The sequence below is a fragment of the Equus caballus genome, chromosome 3 (genome assembly GCF_041296265.1).
Source record: "Equus caballus isolate H_3958 breed thoroughbred chromosome 3, TB-T2T, whole genome shotgun sequence".
In the NCBI taxonomy this organism is placed as follows: domain Eukaryota; kingdom Metazoa; phylum Chordata; class Mammalia; order Perissodactyla; family Equidae; genus Equus; species Equus caballus.
Window position 1 is genome coordinate 115,877,178 of NC_091686.1, and position 23,185 is coordinate 115,900,362.

The window sequence follows — 23,185 nt, forward strand, 5'->3', positions numbered from 1 at the left end:
CCGAGATAAATCCTAAGTTTCTTGCTTGAATTACTAAGCCAGTTAGAGTCTTGGTCATTGCAACAATGAATACTAGCAAATGACCAGGTTTGGGGCAAAGAGTATGAGTCTGGCTTTGGACAGGTTGAGTTGTAGTAGCTTTGAGTTATCTAAGAGGTGATGGCAATTAGGTAGGTAGACATCGGGGACTCTAGATGTAGATACACTCTCTTCCAAAAGTGGGCCACATGGTATAAAGACCCCTGAGATTTACATCTTACATCACTTGTGCAGCAGACTAGTCTTGATGTTCCTGGTCCCAAGACCAAAAGTCCTATGGAAGCTTCCTGTTGTTCTCATTTCTGCCGGGTGCCCTTACTTGGTCAAAATAGTTGCAGTAGGAAGTAGGTATAGATAGGGTCCTGGAATATCTGGTAGCTTCTATGAGAGTGATATGACTCTGCAAATGGGCAAAGGAGGGGGACAGATAATCTCAGAAAATTCCACTCTAATAATGCTAGGCTAATTAGTCGTATGAAACTAATTTTGTGTTGGATCACCCTTTCCAGTACTTTGGATAATCCCAGGAGCTCTGGGATGTGGGAGTAGGAGACTAGAGGGCAATAAAAGCAGCCTAGGGAAATATATGAAGGAATGCCCTGCTATGTATGTTACATTACATGGTATTATCATTATATATTTATGTGCCTGTCTACTTTAACAGACTGCAAAATTCCTGAAGGCTGGGTTCATTTCTTATTTATCCCTGTGTTTCCAGTGACTAGAAAAATACCTGCTCGAAAGTTCTTGATGAGTTAGTTATTGAATGAATGCATAGATAAAAACGTGTGTAAAAAATTGAGGGTAATATGACTTAAACTAGCTCCTTAAGCTTCTTAGACTTTAGTTTTACATCTGTATAATGAACTTCTTGAGCTGTTCTATTTGTCATAATTCTAAAATTCCATTTGTTCTATTAAAACATATTTTTTTCTGAATATTTAACTTTTGATTGTCTGTATGGATGTTGTCCAAATAGTTGATAATTTTAAATTCTGTGTTAGTCTTCTACTCTGCAACCTATTGAAACCTGGGGTAGTGGAGAAAGCACATGGGTCTGCATCAAACGCACGTGAGATCAAATTATAGCTTTTCCATTCACCAGCTCTGTGCCTCTGGGTAATTTATTTAACATTTATTAATTTTAGGGTTTTTAAGTTTCTAAAATAAGAATGATAATGTCCAAGTTGCAAGGCTTTTGTGATGCATAAAAAGAATGGATTTATAGACATTGAAGCATAGCAGGCCGCGGTACACGGTTGTTGCTATTTTTCTCACCTTTATGCCTTGGTGCAAGTGGACATTGGGTTTGAGTCATGGTAATAAGAAGATATTTGTCAGTTTTTGTTAAGTTGATCACTCTTCACCTTTTTATCTGTTCTATGTGGTTTTGGATATGTTGATTCAATTGGTCTTAATCAATATTTCCACAGAACATCAGTATTCCACAAGCTAGATTGAAAATGCCAAATAATACTGATCTTTTCCCAATTATCAGGAAAAGAATTAAGATGTTTTTTAAATTTCAAATTTTTACTTTATGTATTTTTCTTTAAAAGTGTAGGACTTCTCCTGCTTATTAAAACAACCCCCAAATATCTTTTTTCATGAATTTATGTTTTGTTCAAAAAGACATTTCTGAATACCTACAACCTGGCAGCACTGTGCTATGGTAGTGTAGATATGAATATGCAGAAGAATTGCGTTCTTCCTTTCTGGATCTTATAGCTAAGAGTGCGGAGTGAGTAGAGAGGTTTTTGAAGTGAGAGGGATACCTGCGTTGAATTTTGAAGGTAAAATCTACGTTAGAGGGATGAAGAAGTGGGCAGAGGTCATGCCAGGGAAAGTGCCAAACAAGAGCAGGTAGGGAGGGTGAATTACTCTCTTTAACCGGGGTGGTAGCTTTGGGTTATAACCATGTAGTCATTTGTTGCCAATAAAATTATGGTATTACTGGCTTTGAGGGCAGATTAAACAGACGATGGCATTCCTAAAGGAGTACTGGGAGACCAAGGGAGAACCACAGGTTAAATCATATTACTCCAGGGTGAGCTTATCAAAATCTCATTTGTGATGTGCCTAATACTCTGGTGTCTCCTTTCAAAGCTGTGCTTTTCTGCAGTATCAGAGGGCTGCTTTGATGCAGCCTGATGTAATTTTGATGTATTATCCTTGGCTGTCTGTGTGCCTTTTGTTACAGTGAGCATTCATAAGTTAATACAAAGATTTCTATGATCTTCTCTTTCTTTTAATAATTCAAAATGAGATAAAACATATGGAAACTCATGATAATGGCAAAGGGCCAAAATTGGATTGAAAACACAAACAAAGAGAAGCTAGACTAGAACACATTCCAGGAAATGGTATAAACATGAAACTTACAATAAAATATTTCTTGGTAGTCACTCTGTGCCAGGCCTTGTATCATTTGATTCTCACTGTAACTGCATGCAATGAGTATCAGTACTCTTCTCCTTTTACAGATGAAAAATTGAAGCACAGAGAGGCTAAGTGATTTTCCCTAGGTGGCACAACTGATAAGTGCTGGAGCTTGGATTTGAATCCAGGCGCCCAGGCTCCAGAGCCAATGCCCTTAATTTCTATTTCTATACAGTCTCATTTTATTTGAGGGTAATACCACTTTTTATTTTCACAGCATAAGTTTTTGTTAACTAATTGATTAGCTTGATCATGGTTCAGCTTTCCCTGTACACTGTTCTTGTATCAGTCCCTGAGCTATATGCTGGAGTGTCAATCAAGGATAATGCATGCTCTCTATTCACCAGGAGCTCATTCTGGTTGGGGATCGTTTGAGACATTTTTACCTGTGTTATGTTGCTTGAGGTACACAGATGTTCAGAAGCATGGTACCTATTTCCATGTCGCAGAGGAAGAAGCTGAGGTTGGGAAAGACCACGTGATTTCCTTAGAAGAGTTTCCAGCAGTTAGTAAGTGCCAGGGTTTGGGTTGAAACCCAGGTTTCCTAACCAGGAACTAATGCTCTTGGACACTTCCAACAGATAAACTGGTAGTTGTAACTCACTATTCAATAGCTGGATCAACTTGAGTAAATCATTTACCATTTTGGGATATCACTTTTTCCATCTATAAAATGAAAGGCTTAATGACATGATTTGAGGTCCATTTCTGTTCTGATTTATTATAATTGTAGTCATAGAACTACCAATTACTCAAGATGAGGATACTGATGACTCAATATGCGATTTTGAAATGTTACATTATTAGTTTGTCAATTCAGTGCACTTTAGTTAAAGTCAAAAGGAGCGTTTACAATGAGAGATAAGAAAAGAGAGATGAGTACTTCTGGTTACAAGGATCTCAGAGTCTCACGGAACTGAGAGATGCAAAATAATTAACTATACCTGGGGTCCAGGTTTGAGTCTGTACTTTTAGTATTCCTGGAAATCAAAATCCTAGTGAAGGGTAGTGAACTGCTAGGTGGGCTAGCCACGAGGGAAGTAGATGTCTTCTAGGGGAAGAAATATTCTTCATAAAGAAAATTATGGCTTGAGGACACAGCCTTGACAATCAGTGTCTAACAAAGCCCTGCTGATCAGTTTGTCCCTACCCTATGTCTGAGTCCTAAGGAAATGAGAGCTACTAGTAAGAAATCAAAAGAACATTTCATCCTTCTGTACCTAAAACTCTTAAGATATTGAGGAGCAAAGCAACTCTGCTTTAGAACCTGCTATCAGAAGGCTACATCTGGAGGAAGTATTCTGTGCTGCTCACATTAGCAGAGAAGGCATTTGAGTAGGTCTAAAAATGATCTCCAAGAAGATATGTCCAAGTCCCAATTTCTGGAAGCTGTGAGTGTTACCTTATTTGGAAGAAGGATTTTTGCAGATGTAACTAAGTTAAGGATCTTAAGATGAAGAGATCATCCTGGCTGATCTGGATGGGCCCTAAATCCAGTGGCAATGTCCTTATAAGAGACAATACAGAGGAGAAGGTGATGTGGGGATGAAGCAAAGATACAAAGCTAGGAAGCCAAGGAATGTCAGCAGCCGCCAGAAGCTGGAAAAGGCAAGGAAGCATTCTTGTCTAGAGCCTCCAGAAGGAGTGCAGCCTGTTGACACCTTGATTTTCGGTTTCTCTCCTCTAAAACTGTGGGAGAAGAAATTGCTGTTCTTTTAAGCCACCCGGTTCAAGGTAATTTGTTACAGCAGCCACAGGAAACTAATGCAGACATTGAGACTTTGCAAGAATATGCCACCCGGCAGATGTGATAGGACCCAGTAGAAGTGAAAGTTGTGCCCACTTGAGGAGGCTGTGGTTACTTAAATGATGCTTTGTCTGGTAGATTTCCCATGGTAACTGTAAATAGGAAACATTCCTTGGAAGCCTAAGCACAACTTAACGGGGAGGCGTTTTTTTAAAGAGATGGCTGTGAATGTGATCCTAATTATACCTGGCGTCTGTTAAAGGCTGGGAAACCATGGATAAACCCTACAGAATCCAAAGCAATGTGAACTCTGAACTCTGATCTATTAGAAAGGCACAGATAGTTAACACAAAAGACTGTAGCAAAGAGCACCCACATGCTTCATATTAATATTATAATATTTAATCTCTCATTGGCACAAAATTCTACAATCTACTTCCATTCTGTCTTCTACTGTGTTGCCTGGTACATTTTCCAGGGTCATTGTAGCTGGAGAAGAGAGACATGGAGGACACACTCTGACTCTCAACTTTCTTTAACTGACAGTAATATACATCACTCCTGATTATGGGCCATTAACCAGAACTAGTCAAATAGCCCCAAACTAACTACAGGGGAGGCTGGGAAATATACATGGTTGTAGAAACCATGTATATTTGGCAGCATTAATAGTCTTTTCCACATATAGGAATGAATTGTTAATCTTGATTAATTTAATTTTCCACTGTAAAATCCGGGCTACTGTTGGGCACACAATGACTTTAGTTAGCAATTACTTCTTGACATAATTGGTTCCAATGTAAACTTTGTTTAATATTAAAGTTGAACCTATGATCTCTCTGAGTTCCATAGGATAAAATCCGATATGGAGTATTCAATTTTCTTTTTTTCTTTTCTTTCTTTCTTTTTTTTAAGGAAGATTAGCCCTGAGCTAACATCTGTGGCAATCCTCTTCTTTGTGCTGAAGAAGACTGGTCCTGAGCTAACATCCATGCCCATCTTCCTCTACTTTATATGTGGGATGCCTACCACAGCATGGCATGCCAAGCAGTGCCATGTCCACACCCGGGATCCGAACCTGGGAACCCCGGGCCGCTGAAGCTGAATGTGCGAACTTAACCGCTGTGCCACTGGGCCAGCCCCAATTTTCTTAAATTCTATTATAATTACGGAAGAAAAATAATCAATGAACCCTTTTTGACCCCAAAAAATGAGAAAAATGTCAACAGTCTTAATGAATTTTAGAAATTACCAGCGTTTGTAGTTAAGGTATCATTTTGGCATTGAGCCAATTTAAAAAGAAAGCATTTTCAGGGGTTTTAAGAACAGTGACGCTAGAAAAAATGTGGCTTGCTCCTCAACTGCAGCACGTTCTACACAGTAGGCTAAGAGATGGTCCAGTGAAAACCAGAAATGCTGGTTTTCTGTCTATTACAAAGAAAAAGGAGGAAGAAATGATCATTTCTGTGTCACCTACTGTTGGGTAGGACTGTTGCTAGGTGCTTGGTCTCGTCTTATGACCACGCCAGCCCCCATTTAGTAGGCATCGTTCTCTCCATGTTATAGCTGAAGAAACTGAGGCACAGAGATTTTAAATGACCAAGGTCACACAGCTAGTAAGTAGGAGAGCAAGCTATCAAAGTGATCCCTCTACATTTCCTTCTCCCATTCTTTCCTCCTGTAGCATATTGTCTTCCTTGTTAGAAAACCAATTTCTTATGCTTCATTGGCAGTGGTTGCTGTTGGGAGAGTAGCATTGCTATTGTTCAAGCACTTTGTGAATACAAAAATGGAACTCAGATCATGAGCTACAGAAAAGCTTGTCCCCTTTGGAGGGTCTTTTACAAATAAGCTATTTGTTTTTGTTAGGGACAGGTTTTGGTTTCATGGGATACGACTTTGTTTTCAACGACTCATTAAAGAAAGATGACTTACTGCCCTGTTTTCTAAATCTAGTCACAGGCCACAATCACTTGCAGGAAATGGAATGTTTACTTGAGTTTATTATACAAGGCTCTGGATATGAGCTGTGGGACTTTTACACCTCACAGCAACGGTATTACAATTTATTTACAACTTCATGTTGGCAGCTGCACAAACTCTTATGAAAAAGGACAATCACACCTTGGGGACCAGTAATTATAGGCAAAGGTATAAATTGGGCAAAGCAGTGTAAGCGTTTGGCACTTAAGTTGAAGAGAATAGAAATGCTCTGGCAATCGGACAGAAAGCCAGCCTCTTGTTCGTTATGAGGCCATGAACTAATTAAACTGAACTTGTCAGAATAGACAGATGAATAGATTGAACTGGATTTTGGCACTGGCTGGTCCCATGCTCATGAAAACCAGGTTGTTTTAGTGATGTCATCATTTGGAACTTCTAACTATGATATCACTTTTGACAGAATTAATGTGGAATTAATACCATATGTACAAGCATTAATAGGTATTGACTTTGAACACTCAGTGATCATTCAAGGTTGGTTTCCAAAGGAAAACTATGAGATAAGTCTTCCTAGCATCTCCAGTTATCAGATATCAAACCCAGATTAGACATGGATTTCAACACGTTTAATAGAATTCCTCTGAGACAAATTCATATATGTGTTTCTAAAAAATATTTGCATAGGAACATAGTTTAAAACATGTTTTATTTGTAGTAATATTGAAGTAGGGGATGAGAGGATTTAAATTAAGTTCACAGTTAGCTTAAAAGGAATTGCCCAGAGGGTTTTTTAAATGAAACTTTTGGATTTTAGTTAAAATTAAAACTAAGACATGAGATGATCTTATTAATCAAAGTAGTGGTTATGGTTTCTAATTTTCCAGAGGAAATGGGCTCTGTCTTCCGTTTCTCACCAATGCAGATACTGTCTAGGTGAAATCAATTTTTTTCCTGTTTATTATGACAGGTTCTTTTGAATCTTGGGGGTAGGCTGGGGTGTAGTCGTTTTTGTTCACTAAGTGTATATTTGTTTAATGCCTTCTATGTTCTACAACTTTTTTGTAGAATATTTTTGTAGGGCATTTGCTATTTCTCTTCAGATTCCTTATAATTAATTCCTTGTTTTTGAATAGAAATGAAAATCTAGAAAGTGTTACTGCATCCATGCAACACAATGGCCTGAAAAGATAAGCAAAGGAAGATGAAAGGAATTCAAGATCGCACCTTGAATAAATGGTGAAGCTGAGATTAAGCCAGGTGTTCTTTTGACTAGTGCAATGTAACTTATTTAGCAGGATTCTCTACAGGACACTTTTCATAGTTTATCTCATTAATCCTCACAACAGCTCACGTTGCGGTTAAAGAGAATAAGGGTCTTGCTCCAGGTAACTGAGAACTGAACCCACATCTGTCTAACTGCAAAGGCCATGCTTTTTCACATAGGGCCCCCTGACTGCCCAGTACTCTTCCTCCTTTCAGGCAAGAAGCAGATATATCAGAAGCAGAAGAAGCAGGTAAAGCTTGTGTTCCTAGTAGGAAGACAACATGGTGGACTAGGAGGCCTTGCTTTCAATCCTGACTTGGCTACACGCTGATTGCCTCACATTGGCAAATCCCACCACCTCGTTGTGTGTGTTCCTCCTCTGGGATGCCAACATCTCCTCACAGGAGTTCATGTGAAAGCCTAAGCCAACACCAGTAAGTGCTATGAAGTACTATTTGAATGTTTGTTATTACTATTGAAGCGTTGTAATGTTTTTCACAAGGCAGGTCAACAGTCTTTAGGGGTGTAAATGACTATTCTACAAAACATAGTTGATTTCTGAGAAAGTTTAGCTACCCAGTGCAGTACGATAGCAAGGGATTTCCTTTTTCTTCATAAAAATTAAAAAGAAAGTAGAAAATGGAACCCACAATGCCCAGCAGCATGGTCTTTGGAATAAGGCTGTCCCACTTTGTCAATCACTAGCTGCGGGTCCTTGGGCATGACAATTAAACTTCCTAAGTGTAAGTTTCCCAAAAATGGGAATAATAATGGCACTCTCTGTGGATTGTTGTGTTACTTTGCTAGGGCTGCCATAACAGAGTACCACAAACTGGGTGTGTTAGACAACAGAAATTTATTCTCTCACAGTTCTGGAAGCTACAAGTCCAAGATCAAGGTATTGGCTGGGTTGCTTTCTTCTGACAGCTGTGAGGAAAAATCTGTTTCATGTCTTTCTTCTAGCTTCTGTTGGTTTGCTGGCAATCTTTGGTGTTTCTTGGCGTGGAGAATCATTACCCCAATCTCTGCCTTCATCTTCACGTGATGTTCTCCCTGTGTGTGTGTGTCTGTGTCCAAATTTCATCTTTTGAAAAGGACATAAGTCGTATTGGATTAGGGCCCACGCTAATGACCTCATCTTAACTAATTATACCTGCAAGGACCCTATATCCAAATAAGATCACATTCCAAGGCACTGAGGGTTACGGCTTCAACATACGAATTTGAGGGGGAGATAATTCAACCCATAACACTTGTATGGATAAAAAATGAGATAATGCACAAAAAATGTCTAGTATATTTGACTCACAGTTGGTGTTCTGGGATAGTAGGGCTTTACTCCTGTTGGTTAATGATGTTAAGGGGTTAGGAGTTAGGGGGAGTTAGGAGGAGTTAGGGGGAGAATTTAAAATGTGGAACTGATCTCTTTATGACTCTGTACAGAAACTTTATCATGAGGACTAGAAGCAGTGTTTGTAGTCATTAATTACTGTTTTCTCACAGTTCCCTTGGACTTTTTCCTTAGTTTGTGAGCTTTTGAAGGAAGTCCAACCCTTCGCACAGACCAATATGTCCTGCCCAGCCACCTGTTTTGGATTCAAGTCCTTTCTTCCAGACAATTCCCAGAGGTTTATAACAGATGTGTAAAATGTTCCAAGCTACCTTTTCATCGTTTATATTAAAATATAAGAAAACTTAGATGAAAATTTTTCCCTAATGCATTCTATACAAAGAGCATATTTGTGTTTCATTAGAAAGACCAGGTTAAATTTTACAAAGAAATTAGTAAATAGATATAAATGATAACAACCAAAAGCAACCATTTATTGAACATTTAATCTCATCTAGACATGCCAAGATACTAAGTTATTCACAAAGCAACCCTGGAAGGTAGATATTATTATTCTTATTTTATAGATGAGAAAAATGAGACTTAGATTACATACACTATTGAAGGTCAGTAGCTGGCAACTGGCCAAAGCAGACCTCATGGTCAGTTGCGTTTGCTCAGTCTGTGCTCATGCCACATTCCAACAGAGAAAAGGATGCTGTGAATGTCTGCTGGGTGGGAGAAGGAGTCCTGATTCCCGGGACCGAACCTACTGCCGTTGTCATCTAGCATCTTCGAGACCCAGTTTCCTCAAAGAACAATGGAGACAACAATACTATTTGCATGGAGGATTTTATAAGGATTGGGTGTGAGAACCTAGGACACAGGATTTAGCTCGTGCTGGAGTCTCAACACATTTTGTTGGAGAAATAAGACAATGAACAAATGGATGAATGAGTACGAAAATTCATTGAAAGGCTGTTGAGGACTAAACGTGAGTTTATATGGAAATATCACAGAATGTGATTGAGCATAGGTGCTACAATTAATGTTTTTCTACTTTTGAAGATATTTAAAAGGCAGAATCTATTACAAAAGAAACCAATTTTGACTCGGAAGCTCTTATCGAGCATTTGTGTGGGTGTGGTAATGTGTTAAATGTTGTCAGTGGGGTCTTATTTACTCCTCACAGAGACTGCATGAGGTAGATGTTATGTCCACCACCAACTGATGGATGAAACACAGAGGAGTTAAGCAATTTGCCTAAGGTTACCCAGCTTGCACATGTCACAAAGCCATACTTTGAACCTAGGCAGGCTGGTTTCAGAGATTGCTCTCACCCAAATGTTCACGGTCTCACTAGTGGGAAGATCCATGCACCTGAGAACAAGAGATCAGACTTAGACTGTTGGATTTGCTTCTTACCAGCTTGTGAAGCATTGAGCAAAATGCTTAAATCCTCCAGGCCTCAGTTTCCCCTCTATTAAATGGAGATTGCTATCTACCTCATAGGGCTAGAGTGAGGATTAAAGGAATTAATTCCTATTAAATGCTTCGAAGAGTTGCTGACACATAGTAGTGCTCAGTAAATGGTAAGTATCAATCTGGTAATTATGACTGTTGTGCTAACGTCACAATTGGAATTAGATGAAGACCTGTGGCCTCATTCTCTGTTATCAGGCTTAGGATCTGCAGTAATATCCCAACATTTCAGCTCCAGGACAGCCGGCTTGACTCAGAATCTTAGAAGCAGGTAATGTGAAAAATAGCCTTATAAAGAAACAAAATGAGATTTTCCTGGTAAATCACTTAAGCTCTTCTCTAGAAACACATGTTCATTGCTTCATATGGTTTGAGGCTGACCGATTCTCTCTAAAAAATGTTTTTGATAATTTTACAAAAATGAAAATGTATTAATATTTATTACATTCTCAGCACTGTTCTAAGCACTTTGCGTGTATTATCTTATTTACTTCTTAGAGCAAGTCTATGAAATCATATTCTTAGATTGTCCTTTGTATGGATGAAGAAACTAAGGCACAGAAGGTTTAAATCACTTACCAAAGTCACTTAGCTTAAGTGGCGGAGCTGGGAATTGATCTCTAGAAGTCTGAGTCAGGAACCCATTCAGAGAACCACTTTGATTAACTATTTCTATAGTACTAAGATTCATATTTGTCTTAATGAAAGTAGCAAACACGTTTCTCTCATTTTATAAAATCAAATTTAATTCTAATTTCTATGCTTGAATAATTCAAGTTTATGATATCAGTGGACTGGAAACGCTACTTCCAAAGTATCAGGTGTTAAAAAAAAAATCACAATTTATGATAGTCTCCCTGTGGTGGGCAGAATACTGACCCCCGCCCCCCAAAGATATCCATGTCCGAATCCTCAGAATCTGTACGTTACTTTCCATGAAAAAAGAGACTTTGAAGATGGGATTAAGCTAAGGATCTCGAGATGGGGAGATTATTCTGGGTGTTCACAATATAATCACAGGGTTATTATAAGGAGGAGGCAGGAGAGTGAAAAGAGATGTGAGGATAGAAGCAGAGGTGACAGGGAGCCGTTTTTAAGATGCTGTGCGGATGGCTTTGAAGATAGACAAAAGGGCCGTGGGCCAAACAATGCAAGCAGCCTCGAGAAACTGGAAAAGGGAAAGAAACAGAGTTCTCTCTGGAGTCTCCAGAAAGAACGCAGTTCTGCTGGCCCATTTTGGACTTGAACTGTAAAATTAAAAAAAACATATAATGAGATATTATTTGGCAATAAAAAGGAATGAAGTACTGATAAATGCAAAAACATGAATGAATCTTGAAAACATACTAATTGAACAAAGCCAGTCACACAAGACCACAATTGTATACTTCTATTTATATGAAATGTCCAGAATAGGCAAATCTATGGAGACAAAAAGCATATTAGTGGTTTCCAGGGGTTGGAGGTAGGGAGTGGGAGGTGGAGAGTGACTGCTAATGGGTATGAAATTTTTTTGGGGGGTGACGAAAATGTTCTAAACTTAGACTGTGGTGATAGTTGCACAGCTCTGTGAATACATTAATAATCACTGGAGTGCACACTTTAAAAGGGTGAATTTTATAATATGTGAATTATATCTCAATAAGGATGTTAGGAAAAAAGATAAAGGAGGCAGCTGTCTATACGCTAAGCAGTAGGTACTCCCACGTTTTGTTTCACTGGTGTATTGGTCAGGGTTCTTCAGAGAAAGAGAACCAACAGAATATATAACGCTAAATACTCAACAAACGTTTGTTCCTTTCCCAAGTACAGAACAGAGCCATTTAAGCAAGTGATTTCCTGAAACACATGACCCTGGAGAGCCCAGTGCTGTAGTTAAGAAAAGACCATCCATATTATAGAAATACCATTCCTGGTAGTTCTGACATGAGCTGTGCAATTAAGTGCCAATTTTTAGTGTGAAAAGATGATGCCTTGTTCAAATTAGGATAACCTCCAACTAGGTCTAGAATACATGAAAATCATGTAATCCAAGATTTTACTCACCTGAGGGAACAAAATATTTTTGCTGGCCCCAGTTCACCTTCTTTCACACATTTTATAATGTGTGGTATTTTAATCAATGTCAACCTGCGCACATTCAGAAGAGGGGCTTTGGAAATGCTTAATACCTTTTTTTCTTTCAGTTGCCCTGACAGCATTTAACTGTACAAGAAGATATGTATTTCCTTTTGCACTACATGCTTCACAGGAAATTCAACACTAGTTAAAGAGGTTTTTGAAATTTAGACCTGCACTTAATGCATGAATATCTGAAAAACAAGGAACAAAATTCTGCCATTGAAAATGAAATAGTGTGTCTATACTATGCAGGGATATAAAATTGATTATGAAAAGAATAGGCAGAATGACTTAGTTCGGAGTGTGACGGTAAGAGCAGAGGAAATATATTGTTGTCAGGGCCTGTGGGAAAGAAAGGGAGAGTAGAAGAGAAGGCATCTGCAGCAACAGAAATGATCCGGGAGATCTTGGAGTTCTGGCCTAGCTTTGAGCCTTATTGTCGACCAGTTCATTGATGGTTTTGTTTGCAGATCACCCATTAACCCTTGTTCTCAAGTTGATCTTTTCTCAGAAGTGAAGCCTCCAGCTGCTTGATCTGGTGCTCTGCTCACCTCCAATTCCACTGAGGACCAAGAGTTGACTAGTAGGAATGCTTCTCCTAGTTCTTCTGTGTCCCTCCATGTGGAGAGACATCCGTAAGAGTAACACTTCTGGCCTCTTATGTTGGCTCACTCAACTCCTTCTGAGGGTGTTTCTGATTATTCAGTTGTGAAGGAGAAACCAGACATGTATAGTCTGGTCCCATTCTCTCCCCCTTTCTCTCTTGGACACCAGATTCCCACAGGGAGAATTTCCTCTCTTTGCTGCACCGAGCAGAACAATTCTTGGAGAGATTTGCCTCTTGTGTGTTGGTCCAACACAGCTTGTGGTGGGGTGTGTAAGGCTGTATAATTCTGGGGTTTATTGTGAGGAAGTCCAATTTCTCATAGATCTAGCTTTTACAAGTAATAAAATTGATGTTTTATCTCCCATCATCTAACATCTTTATTTTATATATAATTGCTTCAGAACTTGGGTGAGAAAGAGACATACTATTTCTTGGGAGCCATTTGCTATTTAAGACATGCTACTTGTCGGAGGATATCTTCCCCACTCCATGCTGTCTTTAACTTGGCTATTACGGTCTCAGCACATTTACCTCATAATGTCCTTTCCTGGCACAAAACTCTGCAAAGTAGGATGATGTGCACATTTTTGAAAGAATTGTCTAATGGGCATGTGATCAGGACTGTTTTGTTCATTTTAATTCATTTCTGTATTTTAAAAATCAAGATTTAAAGGGGAGATACTCCAGCAAAAATTTAAATTTGGGAGATGCATTCATTAATCCAATTGTTCATTCTATGAATATGGATATTTACTAAGCATCTGCAACATGCCATGAACTGGGAATAGAATGTAGTCCTGATCCTCAAAGGCCCGCCATTTGAATGTCAGAAAGCCGTCTAACGAGATGATTATGTCAAGGTTGTAGGCTCAGTGATAGATACATGGAGAACATTCTATCCAAAATGGTTTGGTCAGAATGACATAGCAGTGCTTTTGCCCCAGTTGAGGGCACATTTGGCTTGAAGATATGTGTCATATCCCACCATAAATCAGGAAGTCTAATTCTTGAATTGTAAAATATGATCAGAACTAGGTTAAATGAACTCTCTTCGAAGGTAAGGATTCCGTTTATTTTTCTCTGTATCTCTTCAGCTTAGAAGCATATCTGGCACATAGTGGATATTCAATATATGTATATTATCTGTTTTGTCCGTTCATCATCCATCAGTCCATCTATTCCACAAATATCTGAGCATACCCTGAAAAGTGCTGAATAAATAGTTATAAATAAAAGTGACAAGATGTCTTATCTGATGGAGTTTATAATTTATTAATGCCAGACTTTAGAAATCCTTTTATTTAAGTGCATTTACATTTTAATGCACACCTACTGAATGCTTACTGTTATAAATCATATATAATATACTTACATGTTATAAACATCACCTAATGTTTATGTGACTGTCACCTCCCATAGGATATTTATATCTGCCTTCTAAACCATTACTTTTACTCCCAATTCCTTTCATGTAGGGTTTGCTATACAAAAGGAAGAACGAATGTGGGATAGAAAGTTCTGGTCTCTGGTCCTGGGCCCAAACTAAGGAAAAACCAAGTTAAAAGTTATTTGAAGAAACTTCTAGAAGTATATTTAATATTTCTGAAAAGTAAATTAAATTTCAATAGCAAAAATATAAGTAAATAAACTTAATTTTATGGTTTAGATGGTTTCAGACAAAGAGTCAATAACGATTATCATAAAAGAGCTACTAAGGGGCTAAATCCTTTTCATTGGGTTGAATCTCTCGATGATAATTGCGGGTGCAGTAGACTCAAGTCTCTGGACAACTTCGCCACCATATTTGAGGCTTTAGTCTTCTGTAACCAGCCTAGGCTGGTGAGTGTGGGCATATTCCTGAACAGGCTGTGATGATTTCTAAGGGAAGACTTTAATCTTGCCTCCATGCTAAACCTCGCTAAGGCACGTCCTCATTGACCTCCAACCTCTACCTACCAGATGCAGCTCTTTGTCTCAGTCTTCTTATTGGGCCACTTCCCAGAGTGTGAACAGTAGAGCTGGTTAAGATCAGGTCTAGAATGCATATCCCCTTTTTTTTTTCCATCTGGGAACTACCAGAGGATGGGTACTGTTCTTTTAAATCCCCAAAACAAAATAGGTTGTTACAGACAATGGCTTCCCGACAACGAGGGCTTCTCTTAAATCTACCTCTCTAAGAAAAATCACCCTTAAAGACGTCGAGGTTCATTAATCCTTCCAAGGGATGGAATGATAGATGGAGTGATGTCAGGGAGGAGGCTGAAACGGAGAGAATTGCAATGGAGAAGGTAGGATTAGTGTTGACTCAGAGGAGGGACATGCTTTTATCTGAGATAGAAAGGACAGATGAAGATATAGAAATATGAGGCATAGAAACAAGTTGATTACTTTTTTCTGTAGACTAAAGAGGTTACAAAGTACTTAGGTCTAGATTTGTATCAGCCACTAAATTAATGCTGTATAACAAATTGCCCCCAAACCCAGTGATGTATGACAAAAAAATCTTTTCTAGCTCATCAACAGGGATCAGATCATCGAGGAAGAGCTTGGCAGGGCTGGCTGGGCTCACTCATTAGTCTACAGTTTGGCTGGGCTTGCTCACGTGTCTACAGGTTAGCTTTCCTTCACATGTCCCTCATTGTCTTCTGGGACCTCTGGGGGGCTTGTCTTTTGCGTGGCTATAGCAGAGGGCCAGAGAAGCAACCCCAATAGTACTCAAAGAATTTTTTTGAGTCTGCTTGTATCATACTCACCAACATCACATTGTCCCAAAGCAAGACCATAGTGGGACATACTATTAAGTCACACGGCACAGATATGGAGATGGGGAGAATTTGAATCATTATGCTGCTCTATCAAAAGGTTGTTTATCCTTACATGTCCTCTGCCCCCATCTCCAAAAAGTCTTAGTACTTTTGGCACTTAAACATACAGAAATATAATTACAGTGATATTAATTAGAATTTGAAAATTCTCATAATATAATCTTTTAGCCACTAATCACACAGAACAGCAAAGAATGTTATATTGAAAGGGGACATTAGAGTCTATATATTTTCATCTGTTTATGTTACAGATGGGGAAACTGAAGACAGGAGGAATGGTTAGTGGAAAAGCTGGCATTAGAATACAAATTCCATCTATTAAACTTTCCACTTTATTTTGGACTATATGCAACTCTGTAATGGCAGAAAGAATCAAGACCCCATTTTACAGATTGTTAACTAAGGGATGAAGTTACATCCTTGTGGTCAGATAACAATTCAGGCCCTTTCCATTTTATTTGACCATTTGTACATTCTCTTCTCCTCTCATTGTAGGGCACTCAGCTAATTTTGAAAAAGGAAGAAATGAATGTTCACTTGGAAGCCAAAATGCTGTGAAACTGAGGTGTGATGTAGAACTTACAAATTAGATATTAGCTCGTAATGTGATCTGGCCGTGAGGAAAGCCGACCCTGCTGGGGCTGGCCTGTGCGAGGAGTCAAGCTGCAGGAAGGGGAATAATCCCCCTTTATATGGCACTGGTGAGACTGCACCTGGAAAACAGACCCCTGTTCCAAGCCTCGGTACCCAGGCCATGTGGATGGGGAGAAGGAAACCGTATGATTCATTCGTAACTGGAGGAAATGACCTAGAGGGGAGAGATTAAAGAGCTTAATGGGCTTGCCTTCCTCCCCCAGCAAGGGACCCCTGACAGCTGAGAAGCCCATGGGATGGACCACTGTATTGAGGTCTTTGGGTCCTTGAAGTAGGGAGCCCCATAACATGTGGCTCCATCATCCCAGTCCCATCTCAGGTCCTCTTCCCCCTCCTCTTTATGCTTCTTTCACCTCTCTGGACTCTTAGCTTCTCAGATTTCCCCAAATCTTTCTTACCTTTGGACTTTTATACCTGTCCCTCCTTCTGCATGGCAGCTGCTTCCTGCCACCACTCTTAGGTATCAGCCATAATATCATTCTTCAGTGAGCGCTTCCTGGACTCTCGGGAGGATGAGGGCCTCCTGTTATCTGCTCTCCTAATACTTGAATTTCTCCTTGCTCCTCTTGTCTCCCCTTGAGTGACTTGCTCAGTGTGTCTCTCTATGGTACCAGCAGTTGTATCTCTTTTTTTCACTGTTGTGTTATATCCTGGTATGTTGCAGGGGTCAATAAGTCTCTGCCAAGGGAGTGGAAAGCAATCAGCAGTTGCGTGTGGTGGTAGTCTATTGGGCCTGTGTGCCTTTACTTGTGCTTTGCCACCTGCCTGGGATGCTCTGCTTCTTTTCTTGACCTGTCCAGAGGCAGCAAGAAGATCACTAGACAGGGAGACAGAAAACGTGATTTCAGTTCTAGCTCTCCTGCTTATCAACCACATGACTGGAGGGAAATCATTGGCCCTCTCCAAACCTTGGTGTCTTAGTCTGCAAAACAGAGAGAATAATGCCTTTTCTGCAGGGATGTTGTAAGGATTAAATGTAGAATCCCTTAGTAATCATTGCACCTTCACAAATACAAGGTCAGCCTCACCTTTAGTCTAACCTTTGTTCCTAACCAGTCATGTCACAATTTCTCTGAACATTTGGTTCCTCTTTTGGGATATGGAATAATCATATCTGTCCCATATCCAGAGCTGTGGTGGTTCTGGTGGCAGAGAGGAAAGTGGTGCAGACAGCAAATGGTGGTGAGGGCATGGTCTGCATGGACAGGGGTAGTCACACCCTCCCCACCCAGCTCTATGCCAGCCCGTCCATCATGCTAGGACAGAAGTAGGCAGGACGATTCCCCCTTATTGGACTGACACAATCACTAAGGTATAGAGATGCCCTTGTTTTCAAGGATGTAGAACTGGTAAAGGCACTTAAACTTGAATTGAATCTCTTTAATAGGGTATGTGGGGGCCAGGGGGTCTCAGAGTCACTGGCCTTCATCACTTTTGCAGTTGCTGATTACTCATGTGCCTGGTAACCACCCCCCAGGTGGCAGTGCCTTGCATATAGTAACTGTCATCTGTATTTGGCAAGAAGAAAGCAATAATTGCCATTTAAAACAAAAACTGAGTCTAGCCTCATTCTGGCCTCTCAGGGAGTGTTCAAATTAATTCAAGTTCAGGAATATAATTATTTTACTTAGGAAAGTAGATTGATGGGTGGGCCAGGGTGAGAAAAAGACCTGTGGAGTTGTTCTGCATCCAGGGATGTAGCTGAGAGCATGGATTCTGAGTCACGTGGCTGGGGATTAAATTCTGGCACCACTCCTGAGCAGCAAGGCACGTGGGCCTCTCAGTCTATAGTTTCCGTATCTGTGATATGGGGATGAGAATTATACTTACCTCAGTGGGTCCTTGCGAGGATTAACTGAGGTAAATACCTAAAGAGCATAGAACAGTGCCTGGTATGCAGTGTTTGAACAATAGATACTAGCTTTATTTTTTTGTAAGTACAATTGATCCTTATGATTCATGGATTCTGTGTTTGCAAATTGACCTACTACTAAAATTTATTATAACATCAAAATCAACACTCACTGTGCTTTCACAGTCATTTGTGAACATACACAGAGTGGTGAAAAATTTGAGTCACCTGTCACACATGTTTCCAACTGAGGTGAAGCAAGGCAACACTCTGCCTTTCTGTTTCAGCTCTCGTACTGTAAACAAGTGTCCTTTTTGCGTTCTATTTAGTGCTATGATTTTGCATTTTTGTGCTTTTTTGGGGTGCTGTTTAAATGGTCCCCAAGCCTAGTGCTGAAGTGCTGTCTAGTATTACTAAGAGCAAGAATACTGGGATGTGGCTTACAGAGAAAATATGAGTATTAGATAAGCTTCATTTAGGCATGAGTTATAGTGCTGTGGGCAGTGAGTTCAATGTTAATGAATTAGCAATATGTATTAAGTAATATGTCTTTAATCAGAGACACATATAAAACAAGATTGTGCATTGATTGGTTGACAAAATAGTTGTGACTAGAGATTTGTAGGAACCTAACTCTGTATTTCCACTAGGATCAGTGGCTGGGTATTCAGTAATGCAGTCTTTGTGGTGACTTTATAGAACATAACTGCAAATAATGAGAATCTACAGTACTTTGACATACGTCTTCCCAAGAAAAGGATTGAGTGGTTGAGGTTCGGAAGAATGAGGAAGATGTAGGAGTGATCTCTCTCTCTCTGTTTCTCTTTCAAAATATAGATAGATATAGATCCCAAGAACTGATGGGAGCTCACAGGATGAAGATTATGAAAATTCTTTCTGGCTGGGAATGGTCCATACCTGAAGGGAAGTAATTTTATCTTGGTGAGACAGAGACTGATGAATTCTCACCAGCAGGGGGTCCTCCTGGCCCCTACCTGTGGTCAGATATCAGTCCATTTCTCCTGCAAAGTAAATGTACCAAGTAGATTTGTGGTTAATACAGTACTGATTCTCTGCTGCTTTTCTGTTATGAATGTAGTTTGATCCACACTCGTAGGTTATGATAGAAATTAGGGAAAATAAAAGTGTGTTTTGCCTGTGAATTCTTGGCTTTAGTACCTGAGAGGTGAAATGATTGTATTCATACTAATAATTCATTTAGTCCAATTGGATAACATAAGGAAAACAATGGCTTTATGTTTCTGCTAAGTCTCTTCACTTAAACTAAAGAATAGACCTACTTGTTTCTGCTCAACATCATCGTGTAGAATTGTTTTCTTAAGACATTGGTGAACTTCTAGCAATTTCTGTCTAGGGACTGTACTGTCTGATACAGACTCTAAAGTGCCTTTGGGCACTTTAAAAGAATGTGTGACCTAGAAACTAAGAGGGCTTAGGGATGTCCATATTGGAGGCTCATTTTGGAGCCATCTTGGTTGCATATGCTATTTCATATAATGTAAATAATTATGATATTCAGATTTGAGGTTAACAGTAGAAATATAAATGCTGGGCTCCTAAATTAATCTTAGTCCACAATCTTTTTCTATCATCCCTCTTCTCTCTTCTCCATTGGGCCCATTCTAGCCTGTACTTCATTTATTCATTACCTTTCACCTCTGTTGAGCTTTTACTGCATAGAAGGAGCTCTAAATTGCTAGATGCCGAGGTGACAAAGTCCTACCTTACAGGGACAATTTATTCAGTTGACTTATTTGCTCTTGGCTCTACTCGAATTTTTTTCTTCGTCTCCATCCATTCTGCAGTCTTCCTCTTTCATCTCACTTCATATTTGAAAAGTGTCTATAATGGGATCATGGAGAGGAGGATTAGAGAATTAAAAGTCAATAATGACAGTTTCTTCAAGTAATTCATAGCTAGTGAGTTTGCATCTTATTCCCTCATACTGCACCTTAATCTTCGTGCTTTATTCTTCTTAAGTCTGCATCTTCGTGTGTGAGCATTGCCTGACTTTTGCCATTACCTCTCATCTCGTTTCCTTCTACTCTCCGCTTAGGCAATTTCATTCCACTTTCATGGCTTGCATTATTAGCCCTTTAATCACCACCAAATACAGCACTTTAATCCTGACCTCTCTGTCTCTGCCAAGGTCTGGAAATGTATTTCCATCTCTCTGTTGTGCATTTTTCCTTGGAGAAGACCAGTGAATTACCACATGCTGTGCTGCTTATGAAAAGAGGGCTTAAGAAGGAGCCTATTAATTGAATGACAAACCAAGTTCATGACACATGGCTTTAAGAAACAGTAGGAAATTTACCAATCTGAGAACGCTGATGTTTTTATGAAATATTTCAGTAATGTAAGCACTTGAGAAGACACTGGAAAACATGAATTAAAATGAGATTTTTATGATGAGCAATGGAAAAATTGCTGGTGTTTTATTAAACGTAATTACTCTAAGTCAAAGAAGTGAATGCATTTGAGAACAAACAAAAACTTTGAACATGAAATTCTTTCCAAAATAAAAATGCAAATTTCAAAGTGAGTACATTAAAGTCTTCCATTGTGTATTAAGTGTATTTCTATAATCCCACTATCAGAGAGCTTAGAGTAAATGCTTGTGTTTGATCTAAAGATTTCAAATAAACGACTCAACAAGTTTAAACTGAAATCTTTATCCATCCCCCACCCCGCACACACACACCTGTTCTGGCTCCTCTTCTCACAGTCTTGGTTGATGGCACCGTAAAAGTAATATATGCACGTTCTTTGAAAAATTGAAACTCGGTAGTAAGTAAAAAATTAACATCATTCCCATTACTACCTTCCTTCCAGAGTCTCACTCCTTAGTAGGATTATTTATGTTCTTATTTCTTCTAATTGTTACTGAAATAATATTAAACAATTTCTTGTTACATATTTCTTTGTTGACTCTGCTGTGAAGAATTAGGACTTTGGATACCCAGTTTTGTTAAATGTTATGATCAAAACTGCTCTCATTCCACCAAATTTAGAAAGTGTTTCTTAATGCCCCACCATTTACAATGAGGAAATGAGGCTTCAACACACTCTTGACTTCCTCTTCTCCTCATATCTCCCAAGTTGTGTCAGCTGTACAATTACCTATCTAGTATCAGAGTTTTAACATTTACATCCTGTTTTATGATTATATTTAGTTTTTTTTTCTAAAATTGATTCTAAGAATGTGAAAGTAAATAATTAGCCTTTACAATCTTATGACAATGTAAATGAAATAACAGTAACTGTGCCATAGAACCAAGTGGTAGGATTGAACTCAGAGTGAAGGAACTGTAATTCTCTGTTATTTAGGATTGACAAAGAATGCTTCCAAAGTTAAGTTCAAATAGACTTTGTTTTCTTCTAATTGCTCAATATCATACTGCATTTTAGTTGGGTTTGTACTTAAGCCATGATATTTTTATATATCCTTTAATTGTTCTTGGTGTTTCTAATTGCTTTCTTTTACATGCTGACAGAAGAATCATATTCTTTCCTTACCACATCCATAGAATTTCTTGGCTTTCTAATCTATTCTTTGTTTAATAAAGTCTATTTTCTTCTTGAAGATAAAACTATTAAAGTGTTCTGAATTCTGTTCAAATTTGGACCTCATACTTTATATACCTGTTGCAGAGCCATTTTTCTAGAATATTTTTCCCATTATATTGTTATATTAATTGGGCTATGTTTAATGGTGTAATATCTCCAAATTTCAAAGGCATAATTTTATAGAAATCTATTTTTCATTCACATCCCAGTCCCAGTAAGACTAGAAGGGAGCTCTGCTTCATGCAGACATTCTGGAAATGTCCATCAGAAGTCTCAGCTATCTTCTCATCTTGATCTCTTCTGCAATCAGCCAGTGGCAGGCAAAGATTGGCGATGGGGAAGGCACACGTGCTTCTAATTTCTTTGGGCTGCAAGTGGCACACGTGACTTCATCATACTCCCTGGATGAGAACAGTTAAGTGATCCATATAAATGGAGGAGTGCCCAGAACTGGATCCACTCTTGGCCTGGGAAGAGGTGGAGATCACAACTTCTACCAACAGTCCTGAATCAGTCCCTCGGTTTCTTGTTTTTGTACTTTCTGCTGTTTTGTTGGAATAGATAATCAAGATATATTTTTCTCCCAGAGGTTGCATGAAGACAAATGTTCTCAATCCTTTTATGTCTAGAAAATTTCTTCATTTTACTTTCACACTTAGTATTGTGAGTAGGTATGGAGTTCTGAGTTCAAAATAACATTTTTCCTTAAAACGTTATTGCCATTGTCCTGCTGTCTTGCAGTATTTCTTGATTTTTTATTCTCCTTCACATTCTCTCTTCTCTTATTCTAGAACTCTTTTGGATGGAAGATGACCCTTTTGGACTGATCTTTTAAGACTTTACTTTTATCTTACATTATTTTCCTTTTCTTTTTTTATCTTTTGTGCTCTGGGGTATTTTCCTCAGACCATACTGTTAAACATATATATTTTTTAAATTTCAGCCCTCATATTTTAAATTTCTATGAATGCTTTCTTGCCCCCTAATTAATCCTTTTATAGAAAATTATGCTTATATTTTTGATATGATCTTTTCTCAAATATCTCTGGGAATCCTCATTAGAATCATTTTGAAAGTTCTCATATTCTGTGGATTATCTCTGTTTATTCCGGTATTCTTTTTGTCCATCTTGATCTTTCATTCTTTGCTCTTTTTTTCCCTCACATTGCTGGAAACCCCAGTTCTTTAAAATAAGTAGCTGAAGGGGATTTTCTTTATGGTTAAATCTGTTTTTCTGATTCCTGAAATGTTTTTCATATAATTCTGTGTATAAGGGAGATATTCTTTTAA

At 38.8% G+C, this 23,185-nt stretch overlaps 1 long non-coding RNA gene across 1 annotated transcript in view; it reads left to right on the forward strand.

Annotated features, from left to right (window-relative positions):
- The first annotated feature begins 10,424 nt into the window (after window positions 1-10,424).
- The window catches only part of LOC111772719 (uncharacterized), a 40,938-nt gene continuing 28,177 nt past the window's right edge, over window positions 10,425-23,185 (forward strand). The window contains exon 1 of the long non-coding RNA XR_011436825.1: window positions 10,425-10,516. This is a non-coding gene — a long non-coding RNA (uncharacterized lncRNA). The remainder of the gene's footprint in view (window positions 10,517-23,185) is intronic.